The sequence below is a fragment of the Pongo abelii genome, chromosome 2, assembly GCF_028885655.2.
Source record: "Pongo abelii isolate AG06213 chromosome 2, NHGRI_mPonAbe1-v2.0_pri, whole genome shotgun sequence".
Lineage (NCBI taxonomy): Eukaryota > Metazoa > Chordata > Mammalia > Primates > Hominidae > Pongo > Pongo abelii.
In genome coordinates, this window is record NC_085928.1 from 37,368,604 (window position 1) to 37,393,174 (window position 24,571).

Consider the following 24,571-nt stretch of genomic DNA (forward strand, 5'->3'; position numbering starts at 1 on the left):
CTAATTCACTAAGCTAATTGCTTCACATGACATTTTTTGTATCTTAAAATCTACTTTTAGCAATTTTCAAGTGTATTTGAATTGTTATTAACTATATTGTTATTAACTATAGTCACTATATTGTATAGTAGGTATTGTGAGCTTAAAATGTTTCTTGAGTCGAATTGATCTGGACGGGAGACAGTTTTGGTCAAAATTTAAGGGATTATTTGTAGACAAGAGATAAAAATGTCTTTCCCCTTAAAGATCAGAATACTAGCAGGAGGAGCTGGGATTTTATTCAACTGTGTACAAATGGGGTGAACTAGAGTTAATAAACTGTGATCTTGTTGGGTGGGGCTAAGAAAGAAGGTGAGATAGGAATTGCTGGAAAACATTGACTTATTTACAACTCATTGCAAGTAATTTAAATGAAATGAAACCATAACCTATATATGGTTTGTCCTTAAGAATGTCTTCTATTATAATAAAATTTTGGGCTCAAGATGACCTGCACCAAAGTGGTCAAGGAGAAGGAAAAGAAGAAAACTCACTTTTTAATTAGAAGTTTAGCCTTTCAGAAGAGAACCACTGCTCCAAGTCCTCAGGATGGTAATGAAGCAAAGTCATAAGCATCCTTGCATTTGGACTTCTCCATGTTTTATGCAGGTTTTGGAGCAAGGTGTGTATAAAACCTGACTCCTCAAGTATGACTTGAGTGCCTAGGACTGTGACACATCATGGATGGTAGAGAAGTAAACTGGTTTTGAGGAAGATAATGATGGTTGGAGCCTGACCGCATCAACAAAAGTGTCAGTGGTTCACAAAGCTTGTAGGACTGGAACGAAATGAGTATTCAGAAATAGAGGCTCAGATATCAGAATCAGCTAAGCTACTTACTAGCTAGCAGCTAAGTTATGATTGAAGCCTTAATTGTAAAGCAGTTCTCTAAAGGAGCAAAAGATGGAAACTTTGTGAATTGCCATGTTATGAAGGCCAGAGGAGGAAGAGAAGTAACGGAGAGAGATGGAGATTTCATGGAAAATGAGAATTAGGATACTACTGTGTCACAGAGTAAAATCAAGGTGTAGGGGGAGGTGGGGCAAAGGGTGCTCACACACTTGCATACACATGTGAGGGCAGATGCATTAGGGTGGTCAGAGGTCTGCAATGCTATAGAGAAGTTATGGGAAATGAGAACTTCAGACAAATGTCTGAAACATGGGATTCTCCAGTCTGCACTAGACTTATCTCAGACATTTTTAGAATTATTAAAATCATTGGAATTATTCTAATGCTGGCATGGGAAATAATAGATATTTTGTTACTCTCCTGTGAGCAGTTAGTGTGGCAGATGAATGTTAAGAATTAGTCCACATTGTTCTTTTGAGAGGTTTTGGGTGCATCTTATCCTCAGTTGACTTTAGTGTGCTGGGATTAATGTAATGTTCCCTGGGCACGTGGCCTCAGCCCCATAAAACAGGTTGTCACGTTACTATGAATGACTAGTATGAGATGCCTGGACCAGGATGGACACCACAGAGATCAAGTACATGCATATGATGATTAGAGCCCTTAGAAATAACTCTCCACTCAGAAGAAAGATTTCCTTGTGGAAATGATATGAAATGCCATTAGATATTTGTAATCTTATATTAATTTTTAAAAGAGAGTAGATGAAAAGAGTGTTTGACCAGCAAGAGATGTTGATAGTCTACATCTTATATAATATCATGTAGAATGAATTATCACAGATATCAACACCTCAACCTTCATCTTTACTTTTCCTCAGTCTGAAATTTCCTTCTTCCTGTTCTCTGGACAAGTCCTTCTTGACATTCAAGACCCAGATCAGATGCTACTTCTTCTGTGATACCATTCCTGACTCACCCACTTCTAACTAGTCAGTGCTCCTCTGAATTACCTCTGCATGCGGGTCCCTCCTCTATGTAGAATTTGTTGAGTGCATTGAGTAATAACTTACAAGTCTACATCCTCCAGTACAGTACAGTTTATTTGAAGAGACTCATTTGCTTATTATAGTATTAATTCCTATCAAGCATAATATTTTCCATTTTAAAAAACTATTGTATGTGTTTGTTCATTCATTCAAAACATATTAATTGAATATCCTTTCTCTGCCAGGCACTGTGTGCTAGGGACAGTATCCTTATATAGCTTATAGTCTGCATATAAACGGCATCTATATAGAATGAATTTTTGGTTGGAAGACAAGGAATGTTAAAAATTCAAAGTACACTGAAATGAAAAAGAACCCATGGATAAAGTCAGATCAAAAACAACCTTACTGAGCTGCACAGTTCAGGAACTGCTTTTCACAATCTGTGTTACTTAATCTTCCCATCAACTCTGAGAGAGTTCTATGATTAATACTACTTTATAGGAGAAAAGGTGACATTTGGATAGTAAGTAAATTATCCATGTAACAGTTGAACAAAAGGGCAATTGTAGGTTTAATTTGGGACTTGAACACAGATTTTCCAACTCCAAACCCTGTGGCCCATTACATTCCACTATACAGTCCTCCTTCTTCAAAACGCCACTCCTTACAGCATCAGATGAGGAATCTCAAGGTCATGGAAATATCAGTGCTTCCATAGCCAAAAATTTTAGCAATAATCTCACAAACAATACAATGAGTTTATCTAATTGTCATATGGATTCAATATAACAGATCTCAAATGTGATTTTAAAAAACTGAGCTCAAACTTTATAAGATCAATACCTTATCCCAAAAACAAATACCAAATTTCACCAAAATAAATTCAATTGTTGGCCAGGCATGGTGGCTCATGCCTGTAATCCCAGCACCTTTTGAGGCCAAGGTGGGCAGATCCCTTGAGGCCAAGTGTTCGAGACCAGCCTGGTCAACATGGCGAAACTCCATCTCCACTAAAAATAACAACAATAACAAAAAAATAGAGCCATGCATGGTGTTGTACACCTGCAGTCCCAGCTACTTGGGAGGCTGAGGCATGAGAATTGCTTGAGCCCGTAAGGTAGAAGCTGCAGTGAACCAAGATCGCACCACTGCACTCCAGCCTGTGACAGAGCGAGAATGTCTCAATAAATAAATAAATAAATAAATACTTCAATTGTGAATTTATTGAGATGATTGTTAAACTGTGCCAACTCACTGAGATGATATAGGGTCAGCTTACCTACTATCAAAGAAAATTCCCAGTGAATTAATTGAAAGATAGTAGTGTCATTAAAAATAAAGATATAAAGCTATATTTATATTGAAGAAAATGCAGGTTATGGAACAGCACTTGGAGTATAACCTTATTTTTGTAGACTGTAATATATTATTCCCAGGAAAAACTATCTGGAAGAACATATAAAAATGTTTACAGAAGAATCATCTGCATATTAAATGAATAATTTAAAAAAAATATTCTCTTTTCCAACTCTCTTATATTTCTTATTAAAATGAACGTGTACAAGTTGAGTATCCCAAATGCTCAAAGGAAATGCTCATTAGAGCATTTTGGATTTTGAGTGTTTGGATTTGTGATACTCAACCAGTATAATGCAAATATTCCAAAATCCTAAAAAATTCTGAAATTTGAAAAACGTCTGGTCCCAAACATTTAGGATAAAGGATACTCAACCAGTATTATTTGTGTAATTTTTTAAGTTAAAAAGTGAATGCAGGGACTATTATTGGGGTAGAGGAAAGGGAGATGAAAATGTGCCACCAGCCTGGGAGGGAAGTGAAATGAGTGATTTGGGAAAGACAGAAGTATTCATATAGTAAGTTGTAAGCAGTTTAATTCTCAGGCTGTCTCTGCCAATTGCGGCAATTAAACTGCAATTGCTTTGTTTTCATGAAGCTTTTGGCTAAAAACAGAATTAATAACAACTGATTTTAGTAACCCATTCTGTTTGCAGTAAGGACTTGTATGGATCGAATTCCATTTAAACTATAATCTAGTTGTAAAATATGTTTGGCACTTTTCATTTTAAAAATAGCATTTTTTTTCTACTGAAATCAAATCTTGTTCTGAGCATTTGAGCTGCTTGTTGCTAAGAACTTGTGAGGCAACATTTCTACCATGTGGACTTATTTTTAATCATCTAAGATTTGAATTTGTATTATTCATTTCTCAGAAGTTTGGCTTATGTGTAGCTTCGTAGCGAAAAACAATTTAGCTTTGCTTCTAACACATATTTTAATGTATTCTACCAGGGCCCTGCATGATCTGACCGCCTGTCCTCTATAGCTTCCCTGCATACTCCTTAACCCATTATATCCCACCAGACTGACTTTGTTTAGGATCTTTAAATCCATCATCTACTTCCTCCCTCAGCACCTTTGCTCATGCTGTTCCTTACGTCTGAGAATGCTGTTCCTGCCCTCCCTCTTCACCCAATATGCACACTTAAACGTTGGCTGACTCATTCCTACCCACTCATTAAATGTGTTACCTCTTCAGGTCACAGCCGTTATGGAGCTATTGAAGGTTTGGGCACCTCAGTCCCGCAATCTTTGATTTTCCCTCTAGTGTTCCCCTGGATCTATTTCCTGCTACCAATAAATTGCCTTATCCGCCATTCTTTATCTTTTTTTTCTCAGCTTTATAGTTTTTGCTACCTAACAGTTTACTATCTCAACTTCAACTTACTCCAATCCCTTATTCTGTCTCCTGGTCTCTCTTTCTTACCATTTTAATTAATTCATTTCACACTGGGGAATAGTATAACCAGTGGGAATTACTGTATTCATATTTGCAGTGTCTAAGGAACAATTTCCCATAGGCAGTATTTGGACTACTCAAAGGACAATCACATTTCTTCACTTCCAAGTTCAGAGTTTTGAGTGAAGTGGGGAAATTCATTGTAGCTCCTAGGTTTAAAATACAAGAAAAAAAAAATTTGCCTGATAAAAAGTTGTGAGACAGCCTTCCTTCTTATTTCTGCAATTTAAAGTCAGGAAGATTTTTTTCAAATGCATTCGTGCAGTTAGATTTTGCGAACATTGGGTAAGTGTTATAAAATTCTATTTTAAGCACCTAGTCTTAAGCTTGGGCCACACCCACTAGATGAGGAAATTTTAATAATGTCAGCCTGGTAGGCAATGATGCCAAGCCACTTTGACTTTCTTTTTCTCACCTAGTAAAGTTCAAATACTACATTAATAGCAAACCATCAGAGATGTTAATAATGAGATATATCAGGTGTGTGCATAATTCAAAATTTCAATGTTTTATTAATATTGAAAAACATTTTAGACACTCAAAATCTTTTAATTATTACCGTAAAAATGACAAATATTGTCAAAATAGTAATAAATCCCTAGTCAGGAAAGATAGCTATTTATTTTCATAGAAAAAACCAACTGAAGCATTTGGTTACAAGGCAAAATGTACATGTAATTTCATTTTAATTTTAAGTACAAATAAAGTTAATGTCTTCAGAACTGATTAATTTCATGGTGAACAAATATTCACATAATTAGTGTAGCCTAAACTATTCTTAAAACTGAAATGACTGGAGATTGAAAAGACAACTCAGTAATTTATTCTGCTTCAAATTCAAACTCATTTCTTTTCTTTTTTTTTTTTTTTTTTGAAACGGAGTTTCGCTCTTGTTGCCCAGGCTGGAGTGCAATGGCACGATCTCGGCTCACCGCAACCTCTGCCTCCTGGGTTCAAGCGATTCTCCTGCCTCAGCCTCCCAAGTAGCTGGGATTACAGGCATGCACCACCACACCCAGTTAATTTGGTATTTTTAGTAGAGATAGGGTTTCTCCATGTTGGTCAGGCTGGTCTCAAACTCCTGATCTCTGGTGATCTGCCCACCTCGGCCTCCCAAAGTGCTGGAATTACAGGTATGAGCCACCACACCCAGCCTTCAAACTCATTTCTAAGGATGTCAACGGTCATTGTATTGTTTTGCAAAAAGTGTATTTCTTGTTTTCTGGATAAATTTGGAATCACAATAATTATTATAACAAAATAAGTGATCTCATCTTTTTTTTTTTTTTTTCTTTTTGAGATAGAGTCTTGCTCTGTCACCAAAGCTGGAGTGTGTGGCATGATCTCGGCTCCCCTCAGCCTCTGCCTCCCAGGTTCAAGCAATTCTCCTGCCTCAGCCTCCGAGTAGCTGTGATTACAGGCACATGCCACTACGCTTGACTAATTTTTGCATTTTTAGTAGAGACAGGGTTTCACCATGTTGCCCAGGCTGGTCTCGAATGCCTGACCTCAGGTGATCTGCCCACCTTGTCCTCCCAAAGTGCTGGGATTGCAGGCAGGAGCCACCATGCTCGGCCAATCTCATCTTCCTTAATGACTAAAGATGGAAATCCCAGGGCTTAAAATAATTAATTTTATTATCTAACGTATATTTAGTGACATTGATAAAACAAGACAGCTCATTTTCTGGATGATCACAATTTGGAGTGGTCCTCAAGCAAGAGAAATATTCACAATCTTAGCAATTAATATAAAACTGGAAAAGTTTGGGAGTTTCTTAATAAATTATGCATAAACTTACCATATGACCGAACAATTTTACACCTACATATTTACCTCCCAAAACTAAAAATATATGTTCACACAAAGACTTGTACATGAAATATTATAGCAGCACTATTCATAGCTAAAACTGGAAACAATCCAAATATTCATCAAATATTTGGATTGAATAAACAAAATGTAATATATTCATAAAATTATATTTAGCAATTAAAAGTACTGAACTAGTGATACAACATGGGTGGATGAGTCTCATAAAAATTATACTGAGTGAAAGAAGCCAGGTGCAGAAGAGAACATGTCGTGTAAGTCCATTTATATTTAATTACCAGAAAAGCAGAAAGTAGACCAGTGGTTGCCTAGAGCTAAGGGTGGGAACAGAGAGATTTACTATAAATGGGTAAAATGGAATGTTTTAGAGTAATGGAAATGTTCTGAATATGGATTATGGTAGATTTAGTAAATTACATAAATTTAGCAACTTCTGTGAGTTTGAGCTATAAAATCATTGAGCTGTACACTTACAATGGGAGAATTTTATGATATACAAATTATATCTCACTAAAGCTGTTAAAAATTATATGTGACAGTCACATATATTTCTTCCATATGCTTATGAAAATATTTGTTCCTTTTTTTATATTTGAAGTACAATTTGGGAGTCCTATGAAAAAATTATCTGGAAATTATTGTTTCCTTAAAAAATTATTTTCTGATTTATTTGGATTTTCTTGCACTTTAATAGGAAGATAGTATTTTTTCTGGATTAGATGTTAGAGACACTTTTGAGTATTAGATTGAGAATGAATTTGAGATTCCTCAAAATATTTTACAGAGGAGAAAAATGAGGCTTAGAGACAACAGCTGACCTAAAGTCAAACACAATTAAAGGCCAAGTTGATCGCAGAACCCCTCCTGCTTCTTCCACAACATATTATTAATAATATGAGATGCCCACAGTGGAGTTGAGAGCAAATGGCCTTTCTTAGAGCCTCCTGACATCTCTTGGCCACTCAGCCTTAGTATATGAGGCCACTTGGCCATATTCTCAGGATAAGTTTAGCCATTTCCCTGCAGTCCTTGGAAGACTTTTGAGGCTGTGAAATCTCCAAATGAACAACTATATACCATCCGTACTGGTTATTTATGAACTAAACAAATTACAAATAATTCATGAAGATGCCAAATGTCTAAGCAAAGATGGCAGATAAAACCATTGGTTCCCGTTTCATCTCATGTTTTTTATTTGCAAAACTTAAAAAAAAATCAGATTTCTTTAAGAAAGCTGTGTGATTTTTTGACAATGTTTTTACAAGATGGCAAAATTTTCATTTTTTATCAAGAGTATTTTCAATTTGCTCCCTGGAACAGTGTTTCGCAATAGAAATATGTAATCTTGTACATGCAGGATGTTTTAGTATTGGTAGAAGTAACATTTTCTGCTTTGTCTTGTAAATAATCACTCTGATTAAACTTAACCTCTGTTTGGCCAATGGAATTTAATGAGTGCCCAAATTGGAGTTATCAAGAGAAGAAAAGAAAAAGAAGTATGAGTCCTTTTGGGAAATTACTCAGAGTAATATTAATTTAAATGATACATTTTCTATTTTTTGATACCTGATCACTCTGAGAATTGTAAGGGCAGGATTTTTAAAATTAAAAACAGTTAAACTTGTCTACTTTCATCTTCATGAAAATCATTCTTTGACATAAGAAAGTCAATATTACACTTCATTGTCAAAGGAGGCTCATGCCTGGCATTCTCTCAGCTGGGAGTGAGAGGGAAAGATGTCAGAGACCTTGAGTATCAGTGTCCAGTATTTAGCTTTTCAGTGAAGATGAAGTCATTATATGGTTTTATCTGCACTTACTACTAAGAATTTAGTTAAGTCTAGTAATTGTCTATTATAAATAGAAGAGTTGATAGTTTTGTTTCCCTGGTAAATAGCATTATAAGTAAATAATCTGGAAAATTAGAAATATACATATATAATTTCACTTTTTCTTGGAAAAAATTTTATCATCATATAATCAACATTTAAAAATAGTACAATCAAAAGAGGCTGATTATGAAGACAACTGAAAGATGTAAAAATGTTGGCTTTAATAACTATCTGAATACTACTGTGACAATAACAACAAAAAGCTACTGATGCATGCAACAAAACTGATATATCATCAAGACATTTTAAGTGCAAGAGACCTTACATAAAAGACTACATACTGTGTGATTTTATTTAATCGAAGAGTCTAGAACAGGCAAACTAATCTATGATAGTAAAATTAAGAACAATAGTTCCTGGGAGGATGTGGTGGGGAATGAACTGGGAAGGGGCATGAGGAAATTTTCTGGGTTGATGATGATATTATAAATCTTGATAAAGGTTTGGGTTACATAGATGTATGGCATTTGGGGAAAACAGTAATGTATAGTTAAGATTTATGTATTTCATTGTACCTAAATTTTATCTCAAAAGAAAAATATAAATAAATATTAAACTTTAGTTAATGGCATGCATACTGAAGTGTTTGGGGGTGAAGGGTACTGAAATTCAGTTGACATGGAAATTAATTAAAAATTAAGATGGATTGAATGATGGACAGAGGGATGGAGAGATGGAAATGTATATGATAAATGAGTAAGACAGGAATCATTGACTTTTGGTTGCTGCCTTATGGATGTGCTCTGCACAATTCAAGTTTTTGCATGTTTAAAATTTTTTATAATAAAATGTTGGAAAATAACTCGTCTTTGATTTTAAATCTCTAAATATATTGGTTAGATTTAAAGACACATAATTGACATTCAGAAGTTAGTAGTATTCCAAACATAACATTTTACCTTCTGTGTCTCCAGAAATAGTTCTCAGAAACCCTAATTAACAGAATTTGTTCACAGACCAAAATATGTGTAACAGTCTCATGATAGGAAATTTAACAGAGTTTTGAGTGAAGTTTCTTTTCTCCATACTGTATTGAATATCTGTAAATGTCTTTCAAATGACATTGAGCCCATTAATTTTATTGTTGATGCACTGAATTTTAAAAGAGTAATAGCTCTCAAACTTGAGTATTCACCAAAATAACCATACAGCTTGTCGAAATACACATTGCTGCCCCCAGAGTTTCTAATTCAATAGGTCTGGGATGGGGTCTCACAAGTTCCCAGATGATGTTGATTCTCTAATCTGGAGACCACACTTTCAGAGCCCTAGAATTGAGCCTAGCCCATCTTCCATCAAGAGCACTTCATACCATCACTTCTTACGTTGAAGAGCAACAGAATGTAAGCAAATCATCTCCATGAATTTTCATGAAAATAAGCAAAGAACAAAAAGAAGAGAAATGAGTCTTGTTAAATTCCTTAGCCTATTGGGTTACTTTTCTATTTATTAAAAAACAATAATGACTAAGAATCTACCATTTTTCCAAAGTGGTACAGAAAAAGTATTACAAAATAAACTTTGACACCTTGTATTTTTCTCCTTTCTTCCCTACCTGCTTTTGGTATATCTATCCTCATGGGATAAAAACTATTTTTGGGACTGATTAAACAAAACTAAAGGGACGTTTTCTATGTATATTCTTTCTTCCACCCCTTTTATATCAGGTTCAGAATCCCTCAACTGTAGCGTTGTTTTACTAATTCTGCTAATCATGCTACACTGAAACAACTGACTTACTCATCTACCCGATTTACTAGAATGGACGTCCAGTCTTTGCAATTAGACATATCATATTTGAATTTGTGTCACTAATGCCTACTACCCAGTAGTTAATGAAAGGAATAAAATAAAAAGCAGATAAGTAAAAATATATTTGCCCCAAGGTAAATACACATTTTATTTAGTTTTTTTGGTCAGTTGAAGTTAACCATGTCACTGTCCCACTTCCCTTACAGCAAACACCTATATATGATCATTGATTGTGTGAGGTTGCCTCTCCCACCTTCCCCTTCCAAAAAAACCCAAGCGCACTTCAAACTTTAAAGAGTAATTTTAGCATAATCAGATTGAGGGAATGTGTGCAATTGACACCTGTGTATGTCTCAGAATGAGGTGTCTTCTTAAGAATGAGAGACTGTTGACTTAGAAAGTAGTCTTTGAAAAGCAATTTTCCTACTTGGCTGTTGGTTGGGTTACAAAGTCAGTAATGTAGTTATTGCTCCTTTGGTAAAACTATTAACCTTGCCAAATGGTGCTGAAATGTCCACATTGGCAGGTTCAGTCTGTCTCATTCAGTCATCCAAATTCACCAGACGGTGAAGTATTGGCCTGAGGAATCAGAGCACTGGGAATTCTGACCAAGGTGGAAACTGTGGTTGTTTTAGCTAAATTGGAACTCATTTGTGCAAACAGCTGGGCAAACAGATATAAAGTGCCCCATTAGGAAGTGAAGATTTTCCCCCTTGGACTTTTTGTAAAGTGACATTTCTTTCTAAATTCGAAAGTAACCATCTTCTGGGTACTTGGTGACCAAAATGTCCTAATAAAAAGCTCACTAATTGACTCCTAGGAATTATGGATCTATGGATATTGCTCGGGTGTGGCTTTATGAAGGGAGTGCTCCAGGTGAACTGAGACTTTTAATTTCCTGAACTCTGAGAACACATGTTGCATGTGGGAGCATGTCTTCCAGCTGGCAGACTTGCAACAAGGCGTCTTGGAGAGGGAACGTGCTGTTCTGCTTGCCCTGGAGCAGAAAGCCTGGAATGCTGTCATATGAGCTTCTTGCTAAAATAATGTTCATGTATAAGTAAAGTCAAGTTTTGATTTTTTAAAAAAGCCCCCATTCCTTGCCACTGAAACAGCTATTTATGTGGCTTATGGGACTTTTACCATAGCTTTTATTCTGTACATTTTTTAAAATGTAATTATTCTTTGGATTTATACAAATCTTGCTTTATTTAATAATTTTAATCAGAATTTTTTTCTTGTGTTTTCTGATTTGTGTTTATAGAACACAAATAGGGATGCCTTCTGTCCACCTCTAAATCTGTGTGCTATTAATTTACAAAAGTCCAGAATCGCTTTTCCTCTATATTCTTATTTAAATTCCTGACTCATCATATGGGATATATATATATATATATATATATATAGTGAAGTAATTTCCTTTGTAAATGAGGGATTACCATGTCCAAAGTCCAAAGTGTTTGTAGCTGAGTTCCTATCTAGCCTGCACCAGGCATCCTACTACTAGTATCCCTAATTACCAGTAACAGCAGAATTAGGAGGCAGGGAAGATAAAAATGAAAGGCATGCAGTAAGAAGAGCAGGATGGGTGGGGTGGCTTGAGGCCTATGAGGAAAGGTTGGGATGGTAGGTTGGTTACCCTTATCAAATCTTTCATTTGTGTAAGTAGCAACTATTTTTGAATGGCCTTTGTGAATGTGGCTATGTATATAGTCACAAATAAAAGATGGTTTGAATGGTGCCATAATAAAGATGATAAAATAGATAAAAATAAATAAAGATAAAATAGATAAAGACGATAAAAAGATGATTTGAATGAGTTTTGCACTGCATAACTTGAACAACTGTCAGCAACATCCCTCTGTCTGGAAGACATGTTTTAGAGCAGCTACATGTTCACTGCCCACTAATTCTCTGTAAGCACTCAGAAATTCCCTACTGGGACCTAGTAAAACTCCATTCCCAAAGAGTTGGGAAGACAGTGATGGAGAATCTGGGATTTTGAGAAAAGATTCCAGCCTGGAGATCCAGAGAGCCAGGATAAAATGAGATATATGCAATTGGCAGTTGGAATATAAGAACTTTAAATTTAGAAAGAATTTGCCTAACAATTATTCTGTGATTCCAATTACAATTCTGCACACACACATGCATGCACAGGCACATGCGCGTGCACACACACACATGCACCCCCCAACAACGTCCACCACCACCAAAGCAGTTTAATTCCTTCTACCTACTTTGTTCTTTCATGCCATCATACCACTGCAGGAGGGGCCATGACTTTGTTCATCTCTACAACCACCTTACACAGACTCTCCTTCTGATGGAAGGTCATGTAAGCGTCTTGCTGTTTCAGCACTGGTTGAAAACACTTTTAATACTGTCTAATATTACTTAATTGATAACATCATTTAATTTTCATTCTCCTTAAAGTATTTAGCTGAAGCTGCCATGGTTTTTTGTTATGAAAATTTCCACTACCATCACTGACTTTCAGCTTGTCTTTGATAAGAAAAAAGTCATTTTACAGACTAACACACAAGACTACACATTTCTATATAAGGATCAGGAACAACTGAAGATACTTGTATAATAGCCTCTGGCCACTCTCTTCACAGTGACTCTTCACTGTCACAGGGAAATTACTGAAACTCCATGGTTTTTTCCTTTTAATACCTTTCCTTGGATTCCTGGTGGCAGGACAGGGAGAGTCATTTGAACAGAAAGCCTATGCTATGTGATCCCTTTTCGACTCCCTAAGAATTAAAGAAAATGTTAAATTATTGCCAATCCCTATGTTTGCTTCTTTGTTTTTTTTTTTTTAACTTTTAGGTTCAGGGGTACATGTGCAGGTTTGTTATATAGGGAAACTCATGTCACAGGAGTTGTACAGATTAATTTGTCACCCAGCTACTAAGCCTAGTACCCAATGGTTATTTTTTCTGATCCTCTCCCTCCTCCCATCCTCCTTTTTCAAGTAGGCACCACTGTGTGTTGTTCCCCTCTTTGTGTCCATATGTTCTCATCATTTAGCCCCCACTTATAAGTGAGAATATGCGGTATTTGGTTTTCTGTTCTTGTGTTGGTTTACCAAGGATAATGGCCTCCAGCTCCATCTATGTTCCCACAGAGGACTTTCTCTTGTTCTTTTTTAAGATTATGGTTTGTATATCTTAGCATTAAAGTTTAATTTAATACAATCTATGTCATATACTATGATTTTTGGAAGCTTCTGACAGTGACTGTCCTGCTTAATACATAAACTTGAGATGTGACATCTTGACAGCTCCTTAATAAGCTGATATGACCATAAAGGCATTGGAATGTTTTCTACTTGTAACCCACTGTCAAAGAAGAGCATAGACTACGTTTGAAACTTAGTATTGTCAATTCTTAGAGCATAATAATTCCTGAAAAGGACTTACTAACTTTATGTATGTTGAGTGGTGAATAATAATATTAGACACTGTTAAAACGAATTCTGCCAGTGCTGTAAGATGCTTGAATGACCTTCCATTAGAAGAGTCTGTATAAGGTGGTTACGGAGATGAGGAAAGTCATAGCCTGTTCTACAGTAGCGTAATGGCATGCCAGACAAAAGATTCAACTATGTTGTGTATGTAAGTAATTTGTTCTGTTTAATTGCTGAGCTATATCTCATTGTAGGGATGAGCTATAAATATTTATCTATTCAACTGTTGATGGACATTTGGGTTTGTTTCTAGTTTGGCACTGCTTTAAATATTTGCACACAAGTTTTTACACAGACTTGTGTCTTCATTTCTCCCGAGTAAATACCTAGGAATGAAATTAATAGGTTATTAGCTAACTGGAAAGCATTTTCCCAAGTGGTTAGACCATTTAAAATTTACACTCAAAATATATGAGAGTTCCAGATGTACTACATTTTTCCTAACACTTGGGATTAGCAGTCTTTAATTTCAGCCATTCTTATGTGTAATATTTCACTGTGGTTTTAATTTGCATTTCCCTAATGACTCATGATATTAACGAAAAGTTGGTAAACTATGACCTGCAGGCCAAATCCAGCCCACTGCCTATTTTTATAAATATCGCTCCATTGGCAAACAATTTCAAAAGCCAGCAGAAGACAAGGAATAGTAAAATCAGAGCAGAAATGAAGGAGACAGACAGGAAAAAACCTTCAAAAATCAGTGAATCCAGGAGCTGGTTCTTTGAAAAGATCAACAAAATAGACCACTAGCCAGACTAATAAAGATGAAAAGAGAGAAGAATCAAATAGATGCAATAAAAAATGGTAAAGGGAATCGAGGGGGGAGGAGCCAAGATGGCCGAATAGGAACAGCTCCGGTCTACAGCTCCCAGCGTGAGTGAGGCAGAAGACGGGTGATTTCTGCATTTCCATCTGAGGTACTGGGTTCATCTCACTAGGGAGTGCCAGAGAGTGGGCGCAGGACAGTAGGTGCAGCGCACCGCGCGCCAGCTGAAGCAGGGGAGAGGCATTGCCTCACTCGGGAAGTGCAAGGGGTCAGGAGTTCCCTTTCCAGGGGTGACAGACGGCACCTGGAAAATCGGGCCACTCCCACCCGAATACTGTGCTTTTCCGAGGGGCTTAGGAAACGGCGCACCAGGAGATTATAGCCCGCACCTGGCTCAGAGGGTCCTACACCCACGGAGTCTCACTGATTGCTAGCACAGCAGTCTGAGATCAAACAGCACGGCGGCAGCGAGGCTGGGGGAGGGGCGCCCGCCATTCCCCAGGCTCGCTTAGGTAAACAAAGCAGCTGGGAAGCTCCAACTGGGTGGAGCCCACCACAGCTCAAGGAGGCCTGCCTGCCTCTGTAGGCTCCACCTCTGGGGGCAGGGCACAGACAAACAAAAAGACAGCAGTAACCTCTGCAGACTTGAATGTCCTGTCTGACAGCTTTGAGGAGAGCAGTGGTTCTCCCAGCACCCAGCTGGAGATCTGAGAACGGGCAGACTGCCTCCTCAAGTGGGTCCCTGACCCGTGACCCCCCGAGCAGCCTAACTGGGAGGCACCCCCCAGCAGGGGCAGACTGACATCTCACAAGGCCGGCCGGGTACTCCAACAGACCTGTAGCTGAGGGTCCTGTCTGTTAGAAGGAAAACTAACAAACAGAAAGGACATCCACACCAAAAACCCATCTGTACATTACCATCATCAAAGACCAAAAGTAGATAAAACGACAAAGATAAGGAAAAAATAGAGCAGAAAAACTGGAAACTCTAAAAAGCAGAGTGCCTCTCCTCCTCCAAAGGAACGCAGTTCCTCACCAGCAATGGAACAAAGCTGGATGGAGAATGACTTTGATGAGCTGAGAGAAGAAGGCTGCAGACGATCAAATTACTCTGAGCTACAGGAGGATATTCAAACCAAAGGCAAAGAAGTTGAAAACTTTGACAAAAATTTAGAAGAATGTATAACTAGAATAACCAATACAGAGAAGTGCTTAAAGGAGCTGATGGAGCTGAAAACCAAGGCTCGAGAACTACATGAAGAATACAGAAGCCTCAGGAGCCGACGCGATCAAATGGAAGAAAGTATCAGCAATGGAAGATGAAATGAATGAAATGAAGCAAGAAGGGAAGTTTAGAGAAAAAAGAATAAAAAGAAACAAGCAAAGCCTCCAAGAAATATGGGACTATGTGAAAAGACCAAATCTACATCTGATTGGTGTACCCGAAAGTGACGGGGAGAATGGAACCAAGTTGGAAAACACTCTGCAGGATATTATCCAGGAGAACTTCCCCAATCTAGCAAGGCAGGCCAACATTCAGATTCAGGAAATACAGAGAATGCCACAAAGATACTCCTCCAGAAGAGCAACTCCAAGACACATAATTGTCAGATCCACCAAAGTTGAAATGAAAGAAAAAATGTTAAGGGCAGCCAGAGAGAAAGGTCGGGTTACCCTCAAAGGGAAGCCCATCAGACTAACAGCAGATCTCTCAGCAGAAACCCTACAGGCCAGAAGAGAGTGGGGGCCAATATTCAACATTCTTAAAGAAAAGAATTTTCAACCCAGAATTTCATATCCAGCCAAACTAAGCTTCATAAGTGAAGGAGAAATAAAATACTTTACAGACAAGCAAATGCTGAGAGATTTTGTCACCACCAGGCCTGCCCTACAACAGCTCCTGAAGGAAGAGCTAAACATGGAAAGGCACAACCGGTACCAGCCACTGCAAAATCATGCCAAAATGTAAAGACCATCGAGACTAGGAGGAGACTGCATCAACTAACGAGCAAAATAACCAGCTAACATCATAATGACAGGATCAAATTCACACATAACAATATTAACTTTAAATGTAAATGGACTAAATGCTCCAATTAAAAGACACAGACTGGCAAAATGGATAAAGACTCAAGACCCATCAGTGTGCTGTATTCAGGAAACCCATCTCATGTGCAGAGACACACATAGGCTCAAAATAAAAGGATGGAGGAAGATCTACCAACCAAATGGAAAACAAAAAAAGGCAGGGGTTGCAATCCTAGTCTCTGATAAAACAGACTTGAAACCAACAAAGATCAAAAGAGACAAAGAAGGCCATTACATAATGGTAAAGGGATCAATTCAACAAGAAGAGCTAACTATCCTAAATATATATGCACCCAATACAGGAGCACCCAGATTCATAAAGCAAGTCCTGAGTAACCTACAAAGAGACTTAGACTCCCACACATTAATAATGGGAGACTTTAACACCCCACTGTCAACATTAGACAGATCAATGAGACAGAAAGTCAACAAGGATACCCAGGAATTGAACTCAGCTCTGCACCAAGCAGACCTAATAGAAATCTACAGAACTCTCCACCCCAAATCAACAGAATATACATTTTTTCAGCACCACACCACACCTATTCCAAAATTGACCACACACTTGGAAGTAAAGCTCTCCTCAGTAAATGTAAAAGAACAGAAATTATAACAAACTATCTCTCAGAGCACAGTGCAATCAAGCTAGAACTCAGGATTCAGAATCTCACTCAAAACTGCTCAACTACATGGAAACTGAACAACCTGCTCCTGAATGACTACTGGGTACATAACGAAATGAAGGCAGAAATAAAAATGTTCTTTGAAACCAACGAGAACCAAGACACAACATACCAGAATCCCTGGGATGCATTCACAGCAGTGTGTAGAGGGAAATCTATAGCACTAAATGCCCACAAGAGAAAGCAGGAAAGATCCAAAATTGACACCCTAACATCACAATTAAAAGAACTAGAAAAGCAAGAGCAAACACATTCAAAAGCTAGCAGAAGTCAAGAAATAACTAAAATCAGAGCAGAACTGAAGAAAATAGAGACACAAAAAACCCTTCAAAAAATTAATAAATCCAGGAGCTGGTTTTTTGATGCAATAAAAAATGATAAAGGAGATATCACCACCGATCCCACAGAAATACAAACTACCATCAGAGAATACTACAAACACCTCTACGCAAATAAACTAGAAAATCTAGAAGAAATGGATAAATTCCTCGACACATACACTCTCCCAAGACTAAACCAGGAAGAAGTTGAATCTCTGAATAGACCAATAACAGGAGCTGAAATTGTGGCAATAATCAATAGCTTACCAAACAAAAAAAGTCCAGGACCAGATGGATTCACAGCCGAATTCTACCAGAGGTACAAGGAAGAACTGGTACCATTCCTTCTGAAACTATTCCAATCAATAGAAAAAGAGGGAATCCTCCCTAACTCATTTTATGAGGCCAGCATCATCCTGATACCAAAGCTGGGCAGAGACACAACCAAAAAAGAGAATTTTAGACCAATATCCTTGATGAACACTGATGCAAAAATCCTCAATAAAATACTAGCAAACCGAATCCAGCAGCACATCAAAAAGCTTATCCACCATGATCAAGTGGGCTTCATCCCTGGGATGCAAGGCTGGTTCAATATACACAGATCAATAAATGTAATCCAGCATATAAACAGAACCAAAGACAAAAACCACATGATTATCTCAATAGATGCAGAAAAGGCCTTTGACAAAATTCAACAACCTTCATGCTAAAAACTCTCAATAAATTGGTATTGATGGGACATATCTCAAAATAATAAGAGCTATCTATGACAAACCCACAGCCAATATCATACTGAGTGGGCAAAAACTGGAAGCATTCCCTTTGAAAACTGGCACAAGACAGGGATGCCCTCTCTCACCACTCCTATTCAACATAGCGTTGGAACTTCTGGCCAGGGCAATTAGGCAGGAGAAGGAAATTAAGGGTATTCAATTAGGAAAAGAGGAAGTCAAATTGTCCCTGTTTGCAGACGACATGATTGTATATCTAGAAAACCCCACTGTCTCAGGCCAAAATCTCATTAAGCTGATAAGCAACTTCACCAAAGTCTCAGGATACAAAATCAATGTACAAAAATCACAAGCATTCTTATACACCAATAACAGACAAACAGAGACCCAAATCATGAGTGAACTCCCATTCACAATTGCTTCAAAGAGAATAAAATACCTAGGAATCCAACTTACAAGGGATGTAAGGACCTCTTCAAGGAGAACTGCAAACCACTGCTCAAGGAAATAAAAGAGGATACAAACAAATGGAAGAACATTCCATGCTCATGGGTAGGAAGAATCAATATCGTGAAAATGGCCATACTGCCCAAGGTAATTTACAGATTCAATGCCATCCCCATCAAGCTACCAATGACTTTCTTCACAGAATTGGAAAAAACTACTTTAAAGTTCATATGGAACCAAAAAAGAGCGCACATCATCAAGTCAATCCGAAGCCAAAAGAACAAAGCTGGAGGCATCACGCTACCTGACTTCAAACTATACTACAAGGCTACAGTAACCAAAACAGCATGGTACTGGTACCAAAACAGAGATATAGATCAATGGAACAGAACAGAGCCCTCAGAAATAACGCCGCATATCTACAACTATCTGATCTTTGACAAAACTGAGAAAAACAAGCAATGGGGAAAGGATTCCCTATTTAATAAATGGTGCTGGGAAAACTGGCTAGCCATATGTAGAAAGCTGAAACTGGATCCCTTCCTTACACCTTATACAAAAATCAATTCAAGATGGATTAAAGACTTAAACATTAGACCTAAAACCATAAAAACCCTAGAAGAAAACCTAGGCATTACCATTCAGGACATAGGCATGGGCAAGGACTTCATGTCTAAAACACCAAAAGCAATGGTAACAAAAGCCAAAATTGACAAATGGGATCTCATTAAACTAAAGAGCTTCTGCACAGCAAAAGAAACTACCATCAGAGTGAACACGCAACCTACACAGTGGGAGAAAATTTTCACAACCTACTCATCGGACAAAGGGCTAATATCCAGAATCTACAATGAACTCAAACAAATTTACACGAAAAAAACAAACAACCCCATCAAAAAGTGGGCAGAGGACATGAACAGACACTTCTCAAAAGAAGACATTTATGCAGCCAAAAAACTCATGAAAAAATGCTCACCATCACTGGCCATCAGAGAAATGCAAATCAAAACCACAATGAGATACCATCTCACACCAGTTAGAATGGCAATCATTAAAAAGTCAGGAAACAACAGGTGCTGGAGAGGATGTGGAGAAATAGGAACACTTTTACACTGCTGGTGGGACTGTAAATTAGTTCAACCCTTGTGGAAGTCAGTGTGGCGATTCCTCAGGGATCTAGAACTAGAAATTCCATTCGACCCAGCCATCCCATTACTGGGTATATACCCAAAGGACTATAAATCATGCTGCTATAAAGACACATGCACACGTATGTTTATTGTGGCATTATTCACAATAGCAAAGACTCGGAACCAACCCAAATGTCCAACAATGATAGACTGGATTAAGAAAATGTGGCACATATACACCATGGAATACTATGCAGCCATAAAAAATGATGAGTTCATGTCCTCTGTAGGGACATGGATGAAATTGGAAATCATGATTCTCAGTAAACTATCACAAGAACGAAAAACCAAACACCGCATATTCTCACTCACAGGTGGGAATTGAACAATGAGAACACATGGACATAGGAAGGGGAACATCACACTCTGGGGACTGTTGTGGGGTGGGGGGACGGGGAAGGGATAGCAGTGGGAGATATACCTAATGCTAGATGACGAGTTAGTGGGTGCAGTGCACCAGCATGGCACATGTATACATATGTAACTAACCTGCACATTGCACACATGTACCCTAAAACCTAAAGTATAATAATAATAAATAAAAAGAAAGAAAGTGAGAAAAAAATGGTAAAGGGGATATTACCACTGATCCCACAGAAATAAAGACTACCATCAGAGAATACTATAAACCCCTCTATGCAAATAAACTAGTAAATCTAGAAGAAATGGGTAAATTCCTGGACACATAACCCTCCCAAGACTAAAGCAGGAAGAAGCTGAGTCCCTGAATATACCAATAACAAGTTCTGAAATTGAGGCAGCAATTAATAGCCTAACAACCAAAAAAAAAGTCCAGGACCAGACAGATTCACAGCTGAATTCTACCAGAGGTACAAAGAGGAGCTGGTACCGTTACTTCTGAAACTCTTCAAAACAATAAAAAAAGAGGGATTTCTCCCTAACTCATTTTATGAGGCCAGCATCATCCTGACACCAAAACCTGGCAGAGACACAACAAAAAAAGAAAATTTCAGGCCAATATCCTTTATGAACATTGATGCAAAATCTTCAATAAAATACTGGCAAACCGAATCCAGCAGCACATCAAAAAGCTTATCCACCAGCCTTGCATCCCAGGGATCAAGTCGGCTTCATCCCTGGGACGCAAGGCTTGTTCAACATACACAAATTAATAAATGTAATCCATCAAATAAACAGAACCAATGACAAAAGCCACATGATTATCTCAACAGATGCAGAAAAGGCCTTCAACAAAATTCAAAGCCCTTCATGCTAAAAACTCTCAATAAACTAGGCATTGATGGAACATATCTCAAAATAATAACTATTTATGACAAACCCACAGCCAATATCATACTGAATGGGCAAAAACTGGAAGCATTCCTTTTGAAAATTGGCACAAGACAAGGATGCCCTCTCTCCCACTCCTATTCAACATAGTGTTGGAATTTCTGGCCAGGGCAATCAGGCAAGAGAAAGAAAAAAAGGGTATTCAAGTAGGAAAAGAGGAAGCCAAATTGTCTCTGGTTGCAAATGACATGATTGTGTATTTAGAAAACCCCATCGTCTCAGCCCAAAATCTCCTTAAGCTGATAAGCAACTTCAGCAAAGCCTCAGGATACAAAATCAATGTGCAAAAATCACAAGCTTCCTATACACCAAGAACAGACAAACAGAGAGCCAAATCATGAGTGAACTCCCATTCACAATTGCTACAAAGAGAATAAAATACCTAGGAATCCAACTTACAAGGGATGCAAAGGACCTCTTGAAGGAGAACTACAAACCACTGCTCAAGGAAGTAAGAGAGGACACGCACAAATGGAAAAACATTCCATGCTCATGGATAGGGAGAATCAATATCGTGAAAATGGCCATACTGCCCAAAGTAATTTATAGATTTAATCCTATCCTGATCAAATTACCATTGACTTTCTTCACAGAATTGGAAAAAACTACTTTCAATTTCATATGGAATTAAAAAAGAGTCTGCATAGCCAAGACAATCTTAAGCAGAAAGAACAAAGCTGGAGGCATCACACTACCTGACTTAAAACTATACTAAAATGCTACAGTAACAAAAACATCATGGTACTTGTACCAAAACAGATATATAGACCAGTGGAACAGAACAGAGGCCTCAGAAATAACACCACATATCTACAACCATCGGATCTTTGACAAACCTGACAAAAACAAGAAATAGGGAAAGAATTCCCTATTTAATAAATGGTGCTGGGAAAACTGGCTAGCCATATGCCAAAAGCAGAAACTGGATCTGTTCCTTACACCTTATACAAAAATTAACTCAAGATGGATTAAAGACTTAAATGTAAGATCTAAAACCATAAAAACCCTAGAAGAAAACCTAGGCAATACCATTCAGGACATAGGCATGGGCAAAGACTTCATGACTAAAACACCAAAAGCAATGGCAACAAAAGCCAAAATAGACAAATCAGATCTGATTAAACTAAAGAGCTTCTGCACAGCAGAAGAAACTATCATCAGAGTGAACAGGCAACCTACAGAATTGGAGAAAATTTTTGCAATCTACCCATCTGACAAAGGGTTAATATCCAGAATCTACAAAGAACTTAAACAAATTTATAAGAAAACAACCCCATCAAAAAGTGGGTGAAGGATGTGAACAGACACTTCTCAAAAGAAGACATTTATGCAGCCAACAAACATATGAAAAAAAGCTCATCATAACTGGTTATTAGAGAAATGCAAATCAAAACCACAATGAGATACCATCTCACACCAGTTAGAATGGTGATCATTAAAAAGTCGGGAAACAACAAATGCTGGAGAGGATGTGGAGAAATAGGAACACTATATGTGGAGAAATAGGAGGGTAAATTAGTTCAACCATTGTGGAAGACAGTGTGGCGATTCCTCAAGGATCTAGAACTAGAAATACCATTTGACCCAGCCATCCCATTCCTGGGTATATACCCAAAGGATTATAAATCATTCTACTATAAAGACACACAGACACATATGTTTATTGCAGCACTGTTCACAATAGCAAAGACTTGGAACCAACCCAAATGCCCATCAATGATAGACTGGATAAAGAAAATGTGGCACATATATACCATGGAATACTATGCAGCCATAAAAAAGGATGAGTTCATGTCCTTTGTAGGGACATGGATGATGCTGGAAACCATCATTCTCAACACACTAATGTAAGAACAGAAAACCAGACACTGCATCTTCTCACTCATAAGTGGGAGTTGAACAATGAGAACACATGCACACAAGGAGGGGAACATCACATACCAGGGCCTGTTGGGGGATGGGGGGTTAGGGGAGGGGTAGCATTAGGAGAAATACCTAATGTAGATGATGGGTTGATAAGTGCAGCAAACCACCATGGCACGTGTATACTTATGAACAAACATGCACGTTCTGCACATGTACCCCAGAACTTAAAGTAAAATTTAAAAAATTATTATTGGGTTAAAACAAAAAAAATCACTCTTTTGGAACTTAGCCATGTCCATTTGTTTATATGATGTCTATAGCTGCTTATGTGCTATGATGGCAGAGTTGAATGGTTGTGGTACAGAACATCTGTCCTGACAAACCTAAAATATTTACTATCTGACCCCTTACAGACAATATCTCCCAAAGCCAGATGTTGGGCATTTTTTCATGTGCTCCTTGGCTATCCTATGTCTCCTTTAATGAGGAATCTATTTAAATTTTTGTTGTTTTTTTCATGTTTTTTCTTTCTTTTTATTGAATAGAAAGAATTATTTTCTGTACATAAATACAAGTCCTTCAATAGATATATATATTGCAAATATTGTCTCCCAATGGGTAGCTTGTCTTTTTTTTCTTGTTAGTTCTTTTAAAATTCAAAACTTTAAAAATTTGACCTAGTCCAATTTATCAGTTTTTAAAATCTGTGCTTCATATGCCATATCTCAACTGACAGGAATTGACTTTATTATTTTGATATCTTAGAAAATTTGATTTTGTATAATGAAATAAATAGCTGAGTAGGTATAGAGGTTGGCACTGTAAGTGAAAATTGTGCAATAAAAGAAGAACACACTATGGATAAGAATAGGGTTATGTGTTTAATCCTGAAATGATGTTACTATTTTATTGACATCAGTATTATAGCTATTCTTTTACTTAGTATCTTATGGCAATTAATACGGTACCTGATCTGTTTTAAGTCTATATGTGCTATTTAGAATAATCTTAATTTCTTTGTTAGTGTCTGCCACATTGAAAACATAAAATAATAATTGTTGCTACACTAATAAGTATTATCTACTTTTAGAAGAGCACTTTAATATTTTGCAGCTTTTCTCTTGAAGTAATTTTATTATGTTGACCAACTTGAGATCAACAATTTAAACCACTTTCTGTAATATTCTGGAGAATGTAAGATAACCTTATGAAAGATTAGATATGAAAGAATTCCTCCTACTAAATGGATTATAATGGTGATTCCTTTCTCTCCCGTAAGTGACTGGATGTCCATGATATTTAGCTTGCCTCACTGAGTACCATGTATTAGGGCTATGTGTCTTTTTTGGTAAAATGATTTTTATTCCTTTGGGTATATACCCAGTAATGGGATTGCTGGGTTGAATGACAGTTCTGTTTTAAGTTCTTTGAAAAATCTCCAAACTGCCTTCCACAATGGCTGAACTAATTTACATTCCCACTAGCAGTATGTAAACATTCCCTTTTCTCCA

General features: G+C 37.4%; 1 protein-coding gene across 50 annotated transcripts in view; it reads left to right on the forward strand.

The window, feature by feature from the left end:
• ABI3BP (ABI family member 3 binding protein) overlaps positions 1 to 24,571 on the forward strand; it is a 255,427-nt gene that overhangs the window by 47,134 nt on the left and 183,722 nt on the right. The window lies entirely within an intron of this gene.